The 21577-nt window shown below is 43.8% G+C and overlaps 1 long non-coding RNA gene across 5 annotated transcripts; it reads right to left on the bottom strand.

Moving 5' to 3' along the window:
- Positions 1-3850: 3850 nt before the first annotated feature.
- On the bottom strand, positions 3851-9005 carry LOC110492314. Of its 5 annotated transcripts, none has more exons than XR_005036550.1 (5): positions 7260-9005; positions 6249-6582; positions 5856-6215; positions 5519-5670; positions 3851-5363 (listed from the first exon to the last, which is right to left on the bottom strand). It is a non-coding gene; the product is annotated as an uncharacterized LOC110492314 (long non-coding RNA). The 5 variants fall into 5 exon arrangements; XR_005036546.1 differs by having other exon boundaries at positions 5523-5670; positions 7260-9003; XR_005036549.1 differs by having other exon boundaries at positions 5523-5670; positions 5856-6217; positions 6515-6582; positions 7260-9002.
- Between the last annotated feature and the right edge of the window lie 12572 nt (positions 9006-21577).

The following is a 21577-nucleotide window of genomic DNA, read 5'->3' as shown; positions in this document are numbered from 1 at the left end:
CGAACAAAAGTAATGCAGTGTAAAAAAATATATTCCAAGCTCTGAATGCCTTTGTAAAACTGAGGGTGCATTCTTGGCTGTATGACTCAGTGGCGGTCTTTGACTCATTATGGGAACAATACTGTGACATTTTTTATTTTCATAAAATAATCTTTGAAAAATATTTTTGATACAGAAACATTATTTATACCAATATAGAGTAGAGACAAACAACTGAGCTCCCCCATTTACGTGCCTGTACAAACATACACACACCAGCAGCTTCTTTTTCTCTCTCTAGAGAATAGGAGTGTAATGGGGGGGTTGAAGGAAATCAGTTTACATTGAGAGTCCACCACCTGCAGCAGTACAGATTTGAGTTTGTGCCAGGCTGCTTTGTAGGTCTTGGTCCACAGGGATTACAATGACCTACATCTCCTGTAAGACATCAGGAACCGAGAATCACGCAACACTAATCACGGAACACCTGTCTGTCTGACCTACTTCTGGGCCTGTATTCATAGTGTCTTAAAGTAGGAGTGCTGATTTAGGATCTGGTCCTCCCTGTCCATGTAATCTTATTCATTATGATCTAAAAGGCTAAACAGATTCTAGATCCGCACTGAAACACATTGTGAATATTGGCTCTGATCCATTCTGGAAACATGAAGAACACATACTTTCTCGAACGGGACCCTTTTCTCCCGTTTGGTCCCCCTGTGCCACTGTCCTGGGGCCAAGTCTGTGCCAGTGTGGCAGCAGCTGCCTACGCTCCTCATCCCCCTCCCCTTCAGACGACAGACCCTGTCCCCATTCTGGCCCTTCAGTTGGTCCAGTCCTCCCCCGGCTGTTGGGCCTTTCTTCCCATAGCACCGCTGGAGTGTCTCCCTGATCAGCAGGGCCTTCACCAGCAGAGTCCAGCTAGACAGGGCTCTCTTTTCCTGCTTCTGGAAAAGACACACAAGATACATGTGAACAAAATATGAGCAGCACTAACATAACAAACATTGTCTGTACTACACTGTAGTATATGTTTAAAAAAGACACCTCTATAAAGAGGATTAATTGCATAAAATATGCATTTATTTAAATACAACTGTACAATAAGAGTGGCGGTTACAAAAGGTGAGCTTTGAGCTAATTGTGTTTTCACAAACACATTCAGACACACTATAACTCACCTCTTTCTACTATATCTCTGGATCTCTTGGTCTTCCACCTTTCTGGTGAAGGTCATTCAGGTGGGGTCGTACTTGCTGCCCAGATCCTTCATGTGACTGTCTCCATCCACAACTACCACGTAGCTTATGGGCTACATGGCCTGCTTGGAGAACAGTGGGTGCCCCACCCACACACAACCAGCACCCAGTCTTCTCCAGGTAGACCTTCAACCACTCGTCTTCACCCTTCCTCCTGGCCGGCTTCATCCCCTTCTCCCCCATCTCCCTCCCAATCCTCATCCCCCTCTTCACTTTCTTCTTGCCTCCACTACTTCTTCTCTATGAAGCTGAACTCTTGCCTCCTTTCCCTTTCTTGGCCCTGATGGCTTTGGCTCCTCAGATGCCTCGATGTCATCCTCATTGGTCAGCTGTAACTCCTCCCCGTCACTGGGTCCCTCCCTTTCACTGCTCGCTTTCTAACTCACCTTCAAGGCTATGCTGCGGCACTTGGGAGTTACTGGGTTTCTGTCCCACTGAAAAACCTGTCTCAGTCTCCCCTGACTCTTTCTTTTTTGCCTTCTTCCCTCCTCTCTTGCCCTTCCCCCCTAAGGTCTCTTGGTCCCTGGGGAGACCTTGGGCTCTGAGGGGATCTCTTTGGGAGGTTTATTCTGCAAGGGACTCTTTCCAGGCAGGCTACCTGAGGCTGCCTTGCTATGAGGAAGAGATTTGGATCAGATAAGGACACACACAGAGCATATGAACTATAACAAGGGTATACAGTGCCTTGCGAAAGTATTCGGCCCCCTTGAATTTTGCGACCTTTTGCCACATTTCAGGCTTCAAACATAAAGATATAAAACTGTATTTTTTTGTGAAGAATCAACAACAAGTGGGACACAATCATGAAGTGGAACGACATTTATTGGATATTTCAAACTTTTTTAACAAATCAAAAACTGAAAAATTGGGCGTGCAAAATTATTCAGCCCCCTTAAGTTAATACTTTGTAGCGCCACCTTTTGCTGCGATTACAGCTGTAAGTCGCTTGGGGTATGTCTCTATCAGTTTTGCACATCGAGAGACTGACATTTTTTCCCATTCCTCCTTGCAAAACAGCTCGAGCTCAGTGAGGTTGGATGGAGAGCATTTGTGAACAGCAGTTTTCAGTTCTTTCCACAGATTCTCGATTGGATTCAGGTCTGGACTTTGACTTGGCCATTCTAACACCTGGATATGTTTATTTTTGAACCATTCCATTGTAGATTTTGCTTTATGTTTTGGATTATTGTCTTGTTGGAAGACAAATCTCCGTCCCAGTCTCAGGTCTTTTGCAGACTCCATCAGGTTTTCTTCCAGAACGGTCCTGTATTTGGCTCCATCCATCTTCCCATCAATTTTAACCATCTTCCCTGTCCCTGCTGAAGAAAAGCAGGCCCAAACCATGATGCTGCCACCACCATGTTTGACAGTGGGGATGGTGTGTTCAGGGTGATGAGCTGTGTTGCTTTTACGCCAAACATAACGTCTTGCATTGTTGCCAAAAAGTTCAATTTTGGTTTCATCTGACCAGAGCACCTTCTTCCACATGTTTGGTGTGTCTCCCAGGTGGCTTGTGGCAAACTTTAAACTACACTTTTTATGGATATCTTTAAGAAATGGCTTTCTTCTTGCCACTCTTCCATAAAGGCCAGATTTGTGCAATATACAACTGATTGTTGTCCTATGGACAGAGTCTCCCACCTCAGCTGTAGATCTCTGCAGTTCATCCAGAGTGATCATGGGCCTCTTGGCTGCATCTCTGATCAGTCTTCTCCTTGTATGAGCTGAAAGTTTAGAGGGACGGCCAGGTCTTGGTAGATTTGCAGTGGTCTGATACTCCTTCCATTTCAATATTATCCCTTGCAGTGCTCCTTGGGATGTTTAAAGCTTGGGAAATATTTTTGTATCCAAATCCGGCTTTAAACTTCTTCACAACAGTATCTCGGACCTGCCTGGTGTGTTCCTTGTTCTTCATGATGCTCTCTACGCTTTTAACGGACCTCTGAGACTATCACAGTGCAGGTGCATTTATACGGAGACTTGATTACACACAGGTGGATTGTATTTATCATCATTAGTCATTTAGGTCAACATTGGATCATTCAGAGATTCTCACTGAACTTCTGGAGAGAGTTTGCTGCACTGAAAGTAAAGGGGCTGAATTTTGCACGCCCAATTTTTCAGTTTTTGATTTGTTAAAAAAGTTAGAAATATCCAATAAATGTCGTTCCACTTCATGATTGTGTCCCACTTGTTGTTGATTCTTCACAAAAAAATACAGTTTTATATCTTTATGTTTGAAGCCTGAAATGTGGCAAAAGGTCGCAAAGTTCAAGGGGGCCGAATACTTTCGCAAGGCACTGTACATACAACTGCAATGAACATAAGCACACTAATAAATAAAAGGTTTGTTCCACAAATTGGATACCTTTTGAGTAGTAACTTTTGATTCCACCTAATTTTATCATTAAGAGCACATATTCAACTTCATAAATAAATGTGTTCCCATCTCAAAAATGTAAAAATATTATAGTATGTGCCTATTAAGTACCAAATAAATTAACGGGTTGACTATTTAACGTTAAAACAGATATAAATCCCATTGGGACCAGGGGGAATGGAAGATTGTTGTGTGCAACAGGGAGGGGAAATTGAAACTAAGTTTCACCCAAAAAATGGAATCGTTAAAACATTTCTAGCCTGTCTATCTATGGGTAACACAGGGTTGTTATGTTCGACCTGCTCATTTTCCCACCACAAAACATCAGAACATGGTTCCCCCCCAAAAAAGGGTAGAACCAGCTCACCTGCTTTTACACTATGGTTTGACTATTAGATGTTTAAAAAATATTTTAAAAGGAATAGCTTCACCACATTAAAATGAGAGTTCAGTTCACAGTTGACCTTAAAATGAGGGACAGATGTAAATCAATCACTAATCAGATTAAATAAATATTAAGCTCAAGAAATGACTGTCAAAGCAACAAAATAACTATGGCTTTACAATAATGGCAACAACTTGGAGAAATGTTGGGATTAAGTGGGTTAAAATCTTCCTAGATTCACAGAGGGTGCATGGAGGGACACATCAAAATGTTGGGATTAAGTGGGTTAAAATCTTCCTAGATGCACAGAGGGTGCACGGAGGGACACATCAAAATGTTGGGATTAAGTGGGTTAAAATCTTCCTAGATTCACAGAGGGTGCACGGAGGGACACATCAAAATGTTGGGATTAAGTGGGTTAAAATCTTCCTAGATTCACAGAGGGTGCACGGAGGGACACATCAAAATGTTGGGATTAAGTGGGTTAAAATCTTCCTAGATTCACAGAAGGTGCACGGAGGGACACATCAAAATGTTGGGATTAAGTGGGTTAAAATCTTCCTAGATTCACAGAGGGTGCACGGAGGGACACATCAAAATGTTGGGATTAAGTGGGTTAAAATCTTCCTAGATTCACAGAGGGTGCACGGAGGGACACATCAAAATGCGGGATTTTAGCACTTTAGCAAGTCTTTATTCATGTAAAAAAAAACAGATTTATTGAATACTCCATGTGGTCTCTATTAAAGGGCACGTCATGTAATATAAAAGGCTTTTAAAATCAAATATTGGTGCACAATTTCTACTTAAAAATATCAAAGGGATGCAAAATGCACACATTTCGTAGAACGACCCAAAAGCCTTCAGTACCCTTGGCTGATGGGGGGGCTTCAGTGACAGGGGCTGCAGAGAGAGCAGCAGTCGACAAGAGCTGCAACAACCTAAGCACCAACAGAAACAGCTGATGGAAACAGACAAGCACAGGGGTCAGAGGTCAAAGTTGCATCATGCAGGTAAGACAAAGGAAACAGGCTTCAGTTGAGTACCATCAAGCCAAACCAAGTTGGGCCTGATTTATGTCTAGAGAGAACAAGTCATACCATAAGAGCCCAAGTTGTTCAAAAGAATATGGTCCTCCCTCAGAAACATACTCCATTCGCAGCGAAAAAAAGAATATGCAACAGACGAACATGCACAAAAGTTTCTGCAAGGTGCCTTCAATTTGGATACATGTCACTCAAGTGTCATTTCCTGGTGGTCTTTAGCAGTGAGGCTGCCCAGCCTCCTCTTCAGCACGGCCTGTGGTCCCAGCCTCTACTCACAGGGAAGATCTGGGTTGAGCATGAACATTTCCCCAAACCTGGAGAGAAGGATGACATCAAACAGGATAAAGTACAAAGAACAACATATAGACTTAACAACATAGCCAGGTATGATTAAATGAGTCAGGTTAAGGGTAAACATAGTTCAGGAATAAGCAGAGAAATAGGTTTCCACACAGTTAAAGTCACACACACACATTGAAGGCCCTTCTTGCCAGTTGAGCAGGCCAGAGGGGTAGTTAGTGTCAATGTGTTCCTTGGCCACCATGGTAAAGTGGGTGGGCAGCAGGTTCAATACACGACCAATTCCGGAACATCCCATTGGCTAAAAGACTCGAGGTGGACCTATGGGAGAGATGTTAAGAATCGATATCGTAAAAATACAGTATTCAGATGAGAAGAGAACATGTTAAGGCGAAAAATGGACGACAGTCATTCTGTTATCAGGTGAACGCAGCATGACAGTCTGTGAGATAACATGTGGTGTAAGGACCTCCACATGGCCTGTGTGGGTGTGCATGTGTGCTCACCTTGTGTGTGTGTCCTCCACCACATCTTTGTTGAAGCGGTTCATCGTGTCGCAGGTAGGTCTCAAACTCTGCCTTCCTCTTCTCCCTGGAGTCATGTGGTTTACCACCAGAGTTGTCATGGTGATTGATTGATTAATATTTCCATCTTGGAAAAATAAACAATTATCCTAGTCTCTGATAGTATTATCTATGGTGGAACACTTGATTTTCCAAAGGAGTACACACAAATACACAGACGGTATCTTCCACCATCTCTCAACTTTTCAGCTTTTTGCGGATGTTGTCAAGGGTCTCAATCTCTGTCTCCACAGGCTGAGGGCAGGGCTCTACCGGCTCCACTGGACCTAAGGGCTCAGCCAGCTCTGAAGACAGACGACAATATCACATGGCCACACACACAGAGTAAGGACCGGAGCCATCATAGGCCTACATATAGAGAACACTAATCTACATGTGATGTAAACAAACACTGTACAAGCAAAACTAGTGCTCATTCCTTTCTCATCTTCCACACTGTCCTCAACATCTTCCTCTTCTTTTCCCCCCAGGCTTTACTGTATACATGTATATCCTAGCTCTCATAAAAGGAGGGATGATATCACTCTCAGGAGTCATGTCAGTAGGATCCTCTTTCACTGGAGCCTTGTGGAAGAATTTACTTGTGTTGGTTGTCCCCTACTGTAGTTGTGGGCTTGGCCTTTCTTTGAACTTTCTCAGTTTCCATTCTCTGAGGGGGTGGAGAGATGGGTCATTGTAAGATGAGAGTGAGAGAAAGACTTTCACTAGTCCACTGATTTGTTTTTGTGCCACACCATAAAGTAGACAAAACCTTCGTTTCTCAACATAATGGCTGCCTACCCTAAAATCTCTGTTTAAAGCCCTATAAAAACATTTTGAGGAAGGAGGCCAGTTCATGAATATGGCTACGGTTATATGATAGTTGTGTGGTAAATAACTATTACAGTTTAATTCTGCACAGAATTAACCAAAAATAAATGTAAATCAATTGTAAAACACGTTCCTATATGCAGCCATGTTTACTGACAGATAGTTGATCCACAATGGTAACCTTGCAAAACTATGCACCTGCATACAATCTGTGAAAACATGTATCTGACAGATGCTAGCCCATTAAAACGCATCAGTGACACGTTTGAAGCAGGAGTTATTGAAGTCATGCGGTCAGACTCAGAGAGATGCAACTGCAACATTATAAGTCTGCATTTTACATGTAACTGGCAGCCAAACATTTGATATGTTATGTTGTCAGTGTCACAATGTAGCCTAACTTAGCTAAATGGCAAGATACCGAGCAGATTTTTCCATGGATGTTTCCTATCAGTATTTCCGCAGTGTTAGCTAGCTAGCCGAGTGTTGTAACTAGTTGGCTAAATGTACCAATACCTTGGTCTTTTGGGCTCTTAGTCCGCCAGCTATGTATTTTGCAACCTGCTTCAGCTTCTTTGTATCGGTCTTCAATGGTGTGCCTGTACATTCTTTGCGCTTGGCAATGGCAACGGAGGCTGCTGAGGGGGGGACGGCTCATAATAATGGATAGAACGATTGGAAATGGCATCAAACACATGGAAACGGAATGGAAACCATGTGTTCGGCGAACTCATTCCACGATTCCGCTCCAGCCATTACAACGAGTCCGTCATCACAGGAGGTGTCACCAACCTCCTGTGAGGCTCACTGGTCCAACATTAATTGTGTTCTTTTTACAGTATTACAGACTCACGAATGACTGCGTTTCCCATGCACAGGTGGAGTTGTGTAAACGTGCGAGAAACCGTGATTATTTTCACAACTTTTCCGAGCATTTCATAATACAGTGGGCAGATTCGATTATACCGAGCCGCAGCACACCGGTCTATGTCCCGTTACGTGTAACCTTAACCACACTGATAACCCTAATCTTAAATTGCGACCAAAAATATATATATATTTTAAATGCATTCATTCTAACAATATAGCCATTTTGACTTTACAGCTGGCCTATCGAATGGGAAATCGCTCAGTGCTGCCTCCAGGACAAGACTCATGGCAATAAATGTCAACCTGCACCTGGTTCACGCCCGGGAGGCAGCCAGGTTCCAAACCGAATGCAATCCATTTTTACCCGGTCTAAATTATGTTCTGTATTATGTCATTCCATATTATGTTTTGTGTGGACCCCAGGAAGAGTAGCTGCTGCTTTTGCAACAACTAATGGGGATCCTAATGAAACACCAAATAACCGGTGCAAAACAAGCCTATACGAGTTCCCGGTCCAGATTAATCAAATCCCATCAATGTGCGGCGATTGTTGTGGGTGGGTTTCAGAAAACGTTATATCCGCATCCACTTCCGCTGTGCCATCAGTACTCCCTAGAGAGAGAAACATAGATGGCCTACAGGCAGCAGTGCCCTTCACATCAAAACTCAGATTAGTGGTAAAATGGTTGTAAAATAGTCCATATATTACTTTTGGTTGTGTTCTGATCTGAGTTTCTTTTGGGGAGAGACTGGGTGGGAGGAGACTGTGTGTCTGGGAGACAGATACCGATAAGCCAACCCATAGAGACCTTAGGGTACTAGTGGTTAGTAGGCTACAAGTTCCAGACTAGTGTAGGTAGATCTAATATTTGTTAAATTCACTCAGTGCACATGATTGTAATATGTAGTGGTGATTTGACGAACTCTGTGATAAGAACAACTAAGTCTAAAATGCAGTGCACTGTGCATTACTGGGTGTGGCAGTATTGTGCTAACTGGCAGAAAGGGTTTTGCATTTATGGTCTGCACCAGGAAAATCCAAAGGCGAGATAAACTGGTTGACTCCAACGATATGTGTGTGTGAGGGCACAGGAAGGGGTAAATGTCATCACTCTTAACACTTGTTCTATAAAACAGCCAGATGCACCACCCTCTCACCCCTTCGATATCACTCTATATATATCTCACTCTGACATGTTTGAGTCTAGTCACAAGACATGCCATCTATTCACGTTACTTGTCAGTGACTGATATTGTTGTGATTGTACATTGGCCAAACCACAATCATCTCTCAAAATCAACATGTGAGATTAGACCATAACAAGCTGCAGAGGGGGATATATAAACATATAGCTCTGTATTTAATAAGGTGGCACAGACACACACATATACACACACCTCCTCATGGACAAACACACACAATGTTTTCTTGTTGTGGATGTACATCTGGGTGATGATGGAGCCTGGAGGTATTATGTCACTTCAGGGAGCTGTCTGTGAACTGATAAGAGAGACACATTTCCAGACAGTCTTGATGCAGTAGGACACAGATCATCATGGGGAGGGGAGAGGAAGTTGAGGGGAGAGGGGGGTGAGCACTGGGGGCATTGTATCCGTGGTCCTCTTCTGTGGTCCAGCGTGATATGAGCCCAGCGCACTGCATGGCTTCCATCCCTATATGAACCCTCAACGCAGTCAGATAGGAATAAAAAGCCATACAGTGCAGTGGGCACTCTGAGCAGACTATAAACTACCCATAACTTACACACAGGTTACAGCTACACAAACAGTGTACACACACACACACATACAGGAGTGGAGTAGTAACTACACTATTATAGCAGGTATGGTGCCGCGCTGCACCTAGTGGTAAGGAAAGGTACAGGTGTAGATGAATCCACTTCGGAGCGGGCTAAGTTTCCCCCACGACTTTATTCAACACCTTTTTATATTTTTAAATCAAAAGCCCAAGCACGTATAACCTTTTCCGTTTTCACACCAGGTAAGAGGAAACGGTGTCTTCTCTCACTGCTACCCCGCTGCGCAATGCCAGTTCTGTGTCCGTCGTGGTGCGCAGAGGCACCTGTTGTCCTGTCGTAAGTTGACGCGTTCTCCGAGATGTCTGGCCGTTTGCAGGTGAAAGTAGTAATTGTTTTAACTCTCGCTGTCTGTGACTGCCTCTGGTGGCCCCGTTGCCCTCAGCCTCCTTTCTCAAGAGAAAATGCAGTGGCATATATTCACCATTGAATCAGATCAAGAATGAAGCTCTCTCAATGACTATGAAATCAAATAATGCCAAGCGTCGTCATTATATGTTTCTTTAAATAAAGCAAGAAACATCGACAGGGGTCCTTGGATCCCAGCCATATGCGTGTTATGAAACAAATGACAAAATCTATGTTTTATTCTAGATCAACAAAATCACACATCAGTTCACCTTTTATAGATCAACATGTGATTTGTAAAAGCTACATAGGCCTAAGTGGTAGGCTAAATGAAAATAGAAAATTCATCCTGAACAAATTAATAATATCCTACCAGTAGAGATTTCCATAACCATAGCGAGCAGTTGAAAGCAGGTGCAATATAACCTAGTGATAAACGGCACAGGCTACCTACCCTAACCTTAATAAAAAAATAAACTCCTTCGGCCTCTGTAATTTTTAGACTGCAGACGAGTTGAGATACGATAGTGAAGGGAATGTGGGTTCACTGAGCTGCATCATCCATTCCATGACGCCGGGGATCAAGGTCTCGCCTCCTGAAAAGAACATCTGCTTTCCCGGCTGCCGTCTGCACCTCGAGAACAGCTACTACCCTTGGACTGGTCACCGGTGAACCACGGCAATAGACCGCCGGCTAGAGTGGCATCGGCAGGTGGATAGGCTATCGCATCTTTTTAACCACCAGTTAGAGGACACCACACACAGGCTAGCCTGGCCGTTGCGCGACAGCGCAGGAGAAGTTTGAGCACATCTGTGCGTATTTCCATTCACTCGCTCAGACAGAGAGGGAGTGGGGAGGGGGAGAACAAAAGCCCCCCAGCGCCGGGGAGCCAATGAATGGCGAGCACGGGGAATGAAAGGGGACATCATACCTGAGCACGAGACATCCTCCATTCGAGGGGCTTTGTGCAGCTCTAGAGACGCGTGTTAATAAAGGGTCATAGAAGCTGAATAGGGTATTTTCACTCTCATTCAAATACCGCCAAAAAGCACTTTCATTCTACAAAAAATAAAGTAGAGTGAGACAGACTGAGACAGTCAGGTATTGAACGTCAGAGGCTGCAGAGCATATGTGTGTGTGAGTGTCCATGATGAGGTGTGTGTGTCTGTAATACCCCGTTTGTTTGTGTGTTTGGATGTGTGGTGGTGCCCTGTTACACTAGCCCTTCCATGAGGACAGACAGGAATTACAAACCAACAAGTCGCCAGCCATTCATTCTGGTTGTCTTAACAACAGAACTGTAGCTCGAGACTGAAGGAGAAAGTGGAAACAAAAGAAACCCAAAATGTCTACAGGGAGAAAAAACACTTAGAGGGATGTTGTAGAATTAATTGCCCCCTCCTTTCCTTGAGGCTCCTGCATTCCTATGTCTCCCTGCTCCCCTGTTCCTCCAAGCAACACTGCTCCTTGATCTGTGCACAAGAGGGGGGTGGGGGGGGGGGGGGGGGCTTGCTTCTTCTCCGGAAGCAAGCTGAAGACTGCAGCCAGACACAGGCTTCTTCATGCATTTGCTCACTATGGCCATTTTGGGCAAATGTCAAATGATGTCACTTACTGCCATCATGTTGTGCCTCTGCATAGTTGAGATCTGATATAAGTGCACATCATGGACATACAGATTATGTAAAAATACATGTCTCCTAAATTGATACAGGGGTCTAGGAGACAGGCATTCCATATGCAATGATTGATAAAACAAGACTAACATGGACATTCAGTTCAGTTGGCATTCTAAACCGTCAGTAATTGTTATTCATGGAAGCTGATCAGCCTCACTCATATCAAAAGACTGTATTATAATTCTGCCCTCATAAACATAGAATGAGAATCAAAGGCTCTGGTAGGATGACCATCTATACTGAACAACAATATAAATGCAACATGTGAAGTGTTGGTCCCATGTTTCAGGAACTGAAATAAAATATCCCAGAAATGTTTCATACACACAAAAGCTTATTTCTCTCAAATGTTGTACACAAATCTGTTTCCATCCCTGTTAGTGAGCATTTCTCCTTTGCCAAGATAATATATCCACCTGACAGGTGTGGCATATCAAGAAGCTCATTAAACAGCATGATCATTACACAGGTGCACCTTGTAATGGGGACAATAAAAGGCCTAAAATGTGCATTTTGATCACACAACACAATGCCACAGAATTCTCAAGTTTTGAGGGAGCGTGCAATTGGCATGCTGACTGCAGGAATGTCCACCAGAGCTGTTGCCAGAAAATTGAATGTTAATATCTCTACCATAAGCCGCCTCCAACATCGTTTTAGAGAATTTGGCAGTATGTCCAATGGCCTCACAACCGCAGACTACGTGTCACCACGCCATCTTCCAGCTTCTTCACCTACGTGATGATCTGAGAACAGCCACCCAGACAGCTGATGAAACTGTGGGTTTGCACAACCGAACAATTTCTGCACAAACTGTCAGAAACCGTCTCAGGGAAGCTCATCTGCGTACTCGTCGTCCTCATCAGGGTCTTTACCTGACTGCAGTTCCGCGTCATAACCAACTTCAGTGAGCAAATGTTCACCTTTGATGGGCACTAGCATGGTGGAGAAGTGTGCTCGTCAATGATGAATGCCAGTTTCAACTGTACTGGGCGGACGGCAGACAGCGTGTATGGCGTCGTGTGGGCGAGCGGTTTGCTGATGTCAACGTTGTGAACAGTGTAAATTGGTATAGAATCAGCTTGATCCCCTTTTCGAAGATGCTTGGACCTTCTTTTTAGATTTTTTCAGTGATATTGTTAACAAACATGCTCCCATAATGAAAATGAGAATTAAAAACAGGTTCAGCCTCTGGTTCGACCGTGATCTTGCAGAGTTACACGCATGCTCTCGGGCTCTCGTTCAGGCAAATGAGAAATAAGTGCTCTCAGGCAACCTGGAAGGCCAAAGTTAGTTACTTTAAGGAGCAGTTCTCTCTCTGTGGGTCTAACCCCAAGAAGTTCTGGAAAACAGTTAAAGACCTGGAGAATAAAACCTCCTCCTCACATCTGCCCATGTCACTTAAAGTTGATGATGTGGTTGTTACTGACAAGAAGCACATGGCTGAGCCTTTTAATCACCACTTCATTAAGTCAGGATTCCTATTTGACTCAGCCATGCCTCCTTGCCCATCCAACATTTCCTTATCTCCCACCCATTCTAATGCGACGAGCCCCTATGCTCCTCCCTCTTTTAACCCTGCCCCGCTACAAAGTTTCTCCCTGCAGGTGGTCACTGAGTCCGAGGTGCTAAAGGAGCTCCTTAAACTTGAACCCCAAAAAACTATCTGGGTCGGATGGTTTAGACCCTTTCTTCTTTAAGGTTGCTGCCCCCATAATTGCCAAACCTATCGCTGACCTTTTTAACCTGTCTCTCCTCTCTGAGGAGGTTCCCATTGCTTGGAAGGCAGCCACGGTTCATCCTTTATTTAAAGGGGAGATCAAGCTGATCCTAACTGTTATAGGCCTATTTCTATTTTGCCCTGTTTATCTAATTTGTTGGAAAAACTTGTCAATAATCAACTGACTGGCTTTCTTGAAGTCTATAGTATTCTCTCTGGTATGCAATCTGGTTTCCACTCAGGTTATGGATGTGTCACTGCAACCTTAAAGGTCCTTAATGATGTCACCATTGCCCTTGATTCTAAGCAATGTTGTACTGCTATTTTTATTGACTTGGCCAAAGCTTTTGATACGGTAGACCATTCCATTCTTGTGGGCCGGCTAAGGAGTATTGATGTCTCTGAGGGGTCTTTGGGCTGGTTTGCTAACTACCTCTCTCAAAGAGTGCAGTGTATAAAGTCAGAACATCTGCTGTCTCAGCCACTACCTGTCACCAAGGGTCTACCCCAAGGCTTGATCCTAGGCCCCATACTCTTCTTCAATTACATCAACAACATAGCTCAGGCAGTAGGAAGCTCTCTCATCCATTTTTTTGCAGATGAGCAGTCTTATGCTCAGCTGGCCCCTCCCTGGATTTTGTATTGAATGCTCTACAACAAAGCTTTCTTATTGTCCAACAAGCTTTCTCTGCCCTTAACCTTGTTTTGAACACCCCCAAAACAAAGGCCATGTGGTTTGGTAAGAAGAATGCCCCTCTCCCCACAGGTGTGATTTCTACCTCTGAGGGTTTAGAGCTTGAGGTTTGTCACCTCATACAAGTACTTTGGAGTATGGCTTGACGGTACACTGTCCTTTTCTCAGCACATATCAAGGCTGCAGACTAAAACCACATCTAGACTTGGTTTCCTCTATCGTAATTGCTCCTCTTTCACCCCAGCTGCCAAACTAACCCTGATTCAGATGACCATCCTACCCATGCTAGATTACGGAGACATAATTTATAGATTGTCAGGTAAGGGTGCTCTCGAGTAGCTAGATGTCCTTTACAATTCGGCCATCAGATTTGCCACCAATGCTCCTTATAGGACACATCACTGCACTCTTCGGTAAACTGGTCATCTCTGTATACACGTCTCAAGACCCACTGGTTGATTCTTATTTATAAAACCCTCTTAGGCTTCACTCCCCCCTATCTGAGATATCTACTGCAGCCATCATCCTCCACATACAACACCCATTCTGCCAGTCACATTCTGTTAAAGGTCCCCAAAGCACACACATCCCTGGGTCGCTCCTCTTTTCAGTTCGCTGCAGCTAGCGACTGGAATGAACTGCAACAAACACTGAAACTGGACAGTTTTATCTCAAGCTCTTTATTCAAAGACTCATTCATGGACCCTCTTACTGACAGTTGCGGCTGCTTTGCGTGATGTATTGTTGTCTCTACCTTCCTGACCTTTGTGCTGTTGTCGGTGACCAATAATGTTTGTACCCTGTTTTGTGCTGCTACCATGTTGTGCTGCTACCATGCTGTGTAGTCATGTGTTGCTGCAATGCTATGTTGTTGTCTTAGGTCTCTCTTTATGTAGCGTTGTGTTGTCTCTCTTGTCATGATGTGTGTTTTTTTTGTCCTATATTTTTATTTGATTTATTTACATTTTTAATCCCAGCCCCCGTCCCCGCAGGAGGCCTTTTGCCTTTTGGTAGGCAGTCATTGTAAATAAGAATTTGTTCTTAACCTGACTTGCCTAGTTAAATAAATGTTAAATCAATTAAAACAGAGTGCCCCATGATGGTGGTGGGGTTATGGTATGGGCAGGTATAAGCTATGGACAGCGAACACAATGACGAGATCCTGAGGCCCATTGTCGTGCCATTAATCCGCTGCCATCACCTCATGTTTCAGTGAATTTCATAAAAATAAAAATAGTGAAACATAAAAAAGTTATCCTTTTTAGATAAAACTACACTAAATACAGTATATTCACGTCACCAAATAATTGATTATTATAATAATATAATAATCACCCCCTTCCATAGACTTACACAGCTTCTCCTTCATGTTTGAAGAAATTAATTTGTTAAAAACTGTTAAACTATTGTCTTTCTCTCTCTTTGAGTCAACTACACACTACATTTTATAGACTGCAGTGCTAGCTAGCTGTAGCTAGTCAATGTTCTCAGAGGAGGATGGAAGCTAGCTGTCCATGGTGCTACCCTACAGAGTGCTGTTGAGGCTACTCTTGACCTTCATTGCAAAACAGTGTTTGTATCAATTATTTGGTCATGTGAATATATGTATGTTTTATCTAAAAAAGATAACTATTTAAATGTTTCACTATTTTTATTTTTATGAAATTCACTGAAGAGGATGGTCCTCCCCTTCCTCCTCTGAGGAGCCTCCACTGATATATACAATGAGCAAAATGATCATGCTGTTTTTATGTGGCTGCTATGAAAGTGAACTGTTTGCGTGTGATCAGGAGTGTATTCATTCCACTGATTCTGTTGAAAAACGTTTCTTAAATGGAAGGAAACGGAAAGAAATGGGGATAAACATACAAGAATTTATCTAATAGAAATTCTTGTTTGCAACTGTTGGACTAATGATTACACCCTAGATCAGCTAGATGTAGGCAAGTGTGTGCAAGGCGATATTGCATGTTTCACTGTCTGTCACCTTGAAATTGTCTGTCACCTTGTCTGTCTGTCACCTTGTCTGTCACCTCAAAATTCTTAGATCTGTGCACCTATGTTGTAAACTTCATAGGCTAGGTTGTAGCAACCTTGTGATTGGTACAGGGAAAATCTTAGTATCATGTAGTAGCCTCAAGCTATCGATGTTACATTGAGATGGGTGAATGGAATATGAATGACACTCATCCAATATGCTATAATAGAAATAAGTCCTTGTCTTAAACGGAACCGACTGCCACTGATTCCCAGTCATGTGAAATCCATAGATTAGGGCCTAATAAAATTTTTTTCAATAGACTGATTTCCTTATATGAACTGTAACTCAGTAAAATCGTTGAAATTGTGCATATTGCGTTTATATTTTTGTTCAGTGTAGTTTACAGAATTTGTTTGTTAGAGAGAGAAGGAATGTGATGGGCTTTTCTGAAGAGGCTAATAGCCCATTCATCCTGTACTGGATGTTTCCACCTGCTCCCCCAGTCACACACCTGAGCCCCTGCTTCTCCAGGCCCTACAGACCCACCTCTCCAGGCCCACCTCCCTGTCATGGTCTGGGCTCTGGGGCTCTCGGCTCTGGGACTGACTGTGCAACGGGTCCATCTAGGGAAACAATAACAGAAACAGAGTTTAAAAAAACAACATGCGAGTCATCTCGTCTACTGTGCAGAGCTTCTATTAGAAATCCCCTCTCAGCTCTCTGCCTGGCACACGATCCAGGAGCCACAATGGGTGGTGGATTCCCCCTGGATTTAGAGCACAAAGGCAGGCCGTCGCCCATCCCTGCCCCTCTCTTATGCTTCCGACCTAACGGGAGCTTCTGGAACTCCTGATTCAGCCGAGTACCGACTGAAAAGCACACACATGCACGGACATACAATATAATACACAGGCATTTGAAGCACACGCATGCACACACATACAGTGTATTGCGAAAGTATTCGGCCCCCTTGAACTTTGCGACCTTTTGCCACATTTCAGGCTTCAAACAAAGATATAAAACTGTATTTTTTTGTGAAGAATCAACAACAAGTGGGACACAATCATGAAGTGGAACGACATTTATTGGATATTTCAAACTTTTTTAACAAATCAAAAACTGAAAAATTGGGCGTGCAAAATTATTCAGCCCCTTTACTTTCAGTGCAGCAAACTCTCTCCAGAAGTTCAGTGAGAATCTCTGAATGATCCAATGCTGACCTAAATGACTAATGATGATAAATACAATCCACCTGTGTGTAATCAAGTCTCCGTATAAATGCACCTGCACTGTGATAGTCTCAGAGGTCCGTTAAAAGCGCAGAGAGCATCATGAAGAACAAGGAACACACCAGGCAGGTCCGAGATACTGTTGTGAAGAAGTTTAAAGCCGGATTTGGATACAAAAAGATTTCCCAAGCTTTAAACATCCCAAGGAGCACTGTGCAAGCGATAATATTGAAATGGAAGGAGTATCAGACCACTGCAAATCTACCAAGACCTGGCTGTCCCTCTAAACTTTCAGCTCATACAAGGAGAAGACTGATCAGAGATGCAGCCAAGAGGCCCATGATCACTCTGGATGAACTGCAGAGATCTACAGCTGAGGTGGGAGACTCTGTCCATAGGACAACAAGCAGTCGTATATTGCACAAATCTGGCCTTTATGGAAGAGTGGAAAGAAGAAAGCCATTTCTTAAAGATATCCATAAAAAGTGTAGTTTAAAGTTTGCCACAAGCCACCTGGGAGACACACCAAACATGTGGAAGAAGGTGCTCTGGTCAGATGAAACCAAAATTGAACTTTTTGGCAACAATGCAAGACGTTATGTTTGGCGTAAAAGCAACACAGCTCATCACCCTGAACACACCATCCCCACTGTCAAACATGGTGGTGGCAGCATCATGGTTTGGGCCTGCTTTTCTTCAGCAGGGACAGGGAAGATGGTTAAAATTGATGGTAAGATGGATGGAGCCAAATACAGGACCGTTCTGGAAGAAAATCTGATGGAGTCTGCAAAAGACCTGAGACTGGGACGGAGATTTGTCTTCCAACAAGACAATAGCAGGATTTGAATAGCAAAAGATCACAGTTTTTATCAGAAACACAAGCACTAGTAGAACAACTCTACCTGTGAAGAATACTAGGGAAAGAGTTGTGGTACAAATGTGTTGAGCTGCATGGATGAGCAATTCTGCTTCAGATGACTGAGTATGTATGTTCAGTAGGGTTTCCAGAGGAGGACTTTGATCATTACCAAGTGTGACAGAAGACTTCTGACAGAGAACACTATTACACTCACACACACAAAAGCTTGCAATCCATCTCTAATTCCACAATCTATTTTAATTTCTCAAAATGTTTTATTGATTGGTTCTTCTCTGGGTTTTTGAGAGCTGAATGAAATGCTAATCACTTTGAAAGTCCTGTTTGAGACACCGTTTTCAAACACACATCTATTCCAACGTTGTTCTATCAAGCAGTGCAGCCCTGCAATCATCAGCTAATCTGTTAAATATCCAGCAGTAGGTATGAATGGGGATGAGTCCCAAATGGCAGCCTTTTCTCTTTGCATTTCTTGCAATATGTAGGGAATAGGCTGCCGTTTGGGATGCAGTCATGGACTTCCTGTTTCCTGTGGAAGAAAAGGGACACAGGGCCAGAGAGTGAGTCTGTGCTTGGTCACAATCTGCCTCTGCTTTGTCCTGCTGACAGTGAAGACTGAGGAGATATATATTTATATCCAGGTTACAGTTTATTTTAGGAGTACTTTAGAGACTAGGTTCGCTCTGGGGCTAAGGGCCTCTTTGCACTACACTACTAAACTTTGACAACATAAACTAGGTCCAGGAGAGATACTTGTGTAGTCTAAAGAGACAGATCTAGACTCAAATCTCTCTTTAAGGGATGTCTCCCACACCACCTCCGGAGGTAGTGTGGGGGACATCTACACCACATACCCCCCCCTCTGAGTGGTACAGTGTAAGGACAACTAATCTCCCTGCAAGGATGACCTTACTTACCATAATACCAGTAGACAGCATTTTTGCTTTGTTAGACAAATGGAAAATGAAAGGCTTTTAAAATATATATTTTTTAAATATGCACACATTTGTGAATCATTGCATTAATCAAGTGTGCAACACTATGTGCAATATGGTTTAGATTAGAAGCTCCTGTATAATGTGAATTGCTATCCTTATTTTGTTTGTCTATATACCATGATATTTAAGGTATGCTAATATAATAGCTGCACTCACACATGAAGCAGGAATGTGGCTTTGACCACACTGTGTCCAAGGTTAGTGTAAACAGTAAAGTTGCCAATCTGATGTTGAAGAAAGCTAGATATCACTAAACATATTTTACTCATTTAAATCCACTTGTAAGGAAAGTCCCTCCTTTTCTCCCCCACATCCCCAGCCCACCATAGTTTTCAGTCTTATGGCCAGTGTTACTATAAGACCGGAAAAAGCTGTATTCTCAAGGGGTGTAGGATGTGTGTGTGTGTGTGTGTGTGTGTGTGTTAGGGGGAGGAAAGGGAGTTAAACAGTGCTTCCTTCTACATTCATGTCAGCACAGTAAGACAGACATCTATTCCCGCTATGAAGTTGTCATGGCTACAGCAGGAAGATGGAATGCAGTCTTGCAAATCTTTATTTACATCAACCCCATCCCCAGTCATCATAACTAATCTACATTTTCTTTCTGACACACACACAGTCACACACACACAATCGCACTCATGCGCACACACACACATTCGCACTCATGCGCACACGCACACATGCACGTGTTTTGACTTCCATTACAGTACAGTGTAATTAAACCATTTACATACACATTCTCTCTCTCTGTTTTTCTCAGTTGGTCTTGTTATGGTCTTTCGGGAGAAAGGTCAGAACACGCTAGGAAACCGGCAGTCCTGTCAGAGAGGGGGGAGGAGGGATGCGGGACATTTTATTTTTGTAAAGGCTACAATCATTCTCACACAAAAAGCAAGCGCCGACCTCAAAAAATGAATGAGGAGAATAAAAAATATGAATTTGACTGCGGATCTCTGTCAATGCCAAGGGCCTGTCAGCAGTGGAATGGGATTGGGATGGCAGGCAGCTGAGGTTAGAACGAACAGCACCAGGGTTCATTTCAATGGAGATGAATAGGAAGAAACAACAGAGGACAGTGCCTGATGATAAGACAGTACATAACATGGCCTTTCTTTACCTGCGACCACCCAGAGACCTGAAGCCTTGTCTGGCTGTGAGAAGAGAGGCTACCCGGGACATGCTCAAGCCTGGGCGTGATTTCATCATCAGATCATATCCCATTTTCTCTAGTGTCCAATAATGTCATGTTAGTATTATGCGTTGTTACTGTAATATCACATTTTCCCACTGTGAATGGGATCAGTTCACAGCAACCGTGCTCAAAGTGTTTAGAAACTACAGACTGAGGAAATTCAAAAAGTTTTGACTCTTTTCTGCAAGCATATATCCCTGGACCTCACCGACGACAGACTAATAGAGCAAAGGAAAGACCGAGACGGTGTGAGACGAAAGAGAGAGGGAGAGGGAGAGAGTGAACGACAGAGGTAGCTAGTGGAGGAGTGGAGAAGGAAAGTGACAGGAGAAAGAGAGAGACTAAACTGGTCACCTGGAGATGAAGCCCCTTGTTGTGTGTGCTTTAGGGAAGTAATGGTCGCTATGGAGAAGCAGTGGTCGCTATGGTAACCCAGGGAGAGCGGGTCAGCGGCTCCAGGAATGTGTTTGCACACAGAGGGGGGGATGATGAGAGGAGGACCCCGCTGGTACAGTTGAAGAGGGCTGTGAATGTCTGCATCTCTGTGGGGGTGTGGGGACAACTGCCACACCACTGGTGCCATCCCACAACAGGAGGGCAGAGGGGCAGGAGAGGGCAGGGGGAAGCGGGTTGACAGGGTGAACCCTGAAAATGATATTCCACGGTGTGTGTGTGTGTGTGTGTGTGTGTGTGTCTGTGTACTCCCAGTTCAGTTCACTCACTGCGCTCTTAGTGCTTGACACAAATTGCAGGATGTCAGCATCACCTACCAATGACAGTTAATCTTCCCCTCCCACCAGAAGCACACACACACTGACACACACACACAGACACACACACACACTGACACACACACACACAGACACACACACACACAGACACACTGACACACACACACACACACACACACACACTCACACACACACACGGACTCGTTCCTGCTTCCCAGACCACAGAACAGACACGCTCACTCAAGCACAAAATGTGAAGTTCAAGCAAGAAAATTCAGTCACATTTCCCAACGCATTTCCACCTCATTCAGAGTCAAGCATGATTAAGATCCTGACACGCACACCCCCAACCTCACACACACACCCAACCTCACACACACACTCAACCTCACACACACCCCCAACCTCACACACAACCCAACCTCACACACACTCAACCTCACACACACCCCCAACCTCACACACACACACACACAACCTCACACACCCCCACCCAACCTCACACACCCCCAACCTCACACACAAACACAACCTCACACACAAACACAACCTCACACACACACCCAACCTCACACACCCCCAACCTCACACACCCCCAACCTCACACACAAACACAAACTCACACACAAACACAACCTCACACACACACCCAACCTCACACACCCCCAACCTCACACACAAACACAACCTCACA

The sequence above is a fragment of the Oncorhynchus mykiss genome, chromosome 16, assembly GCF_013265735.2.
Source record: "Oncorhynchus mykiss isolate Arlee chromosome 16, USDA_OmykA_1.1, whole genome shotgun sequence".
Lineage (NCBI taxonomy): Eukaryota > Metazoa > Chordata > Actinopteri > Salmoniformes > Salmonidae > Oncorhynchus > Oncorhynchus mykiss.
This window is presented reverse-complemented; position numbering and strand designations above follow the sequence as displayed.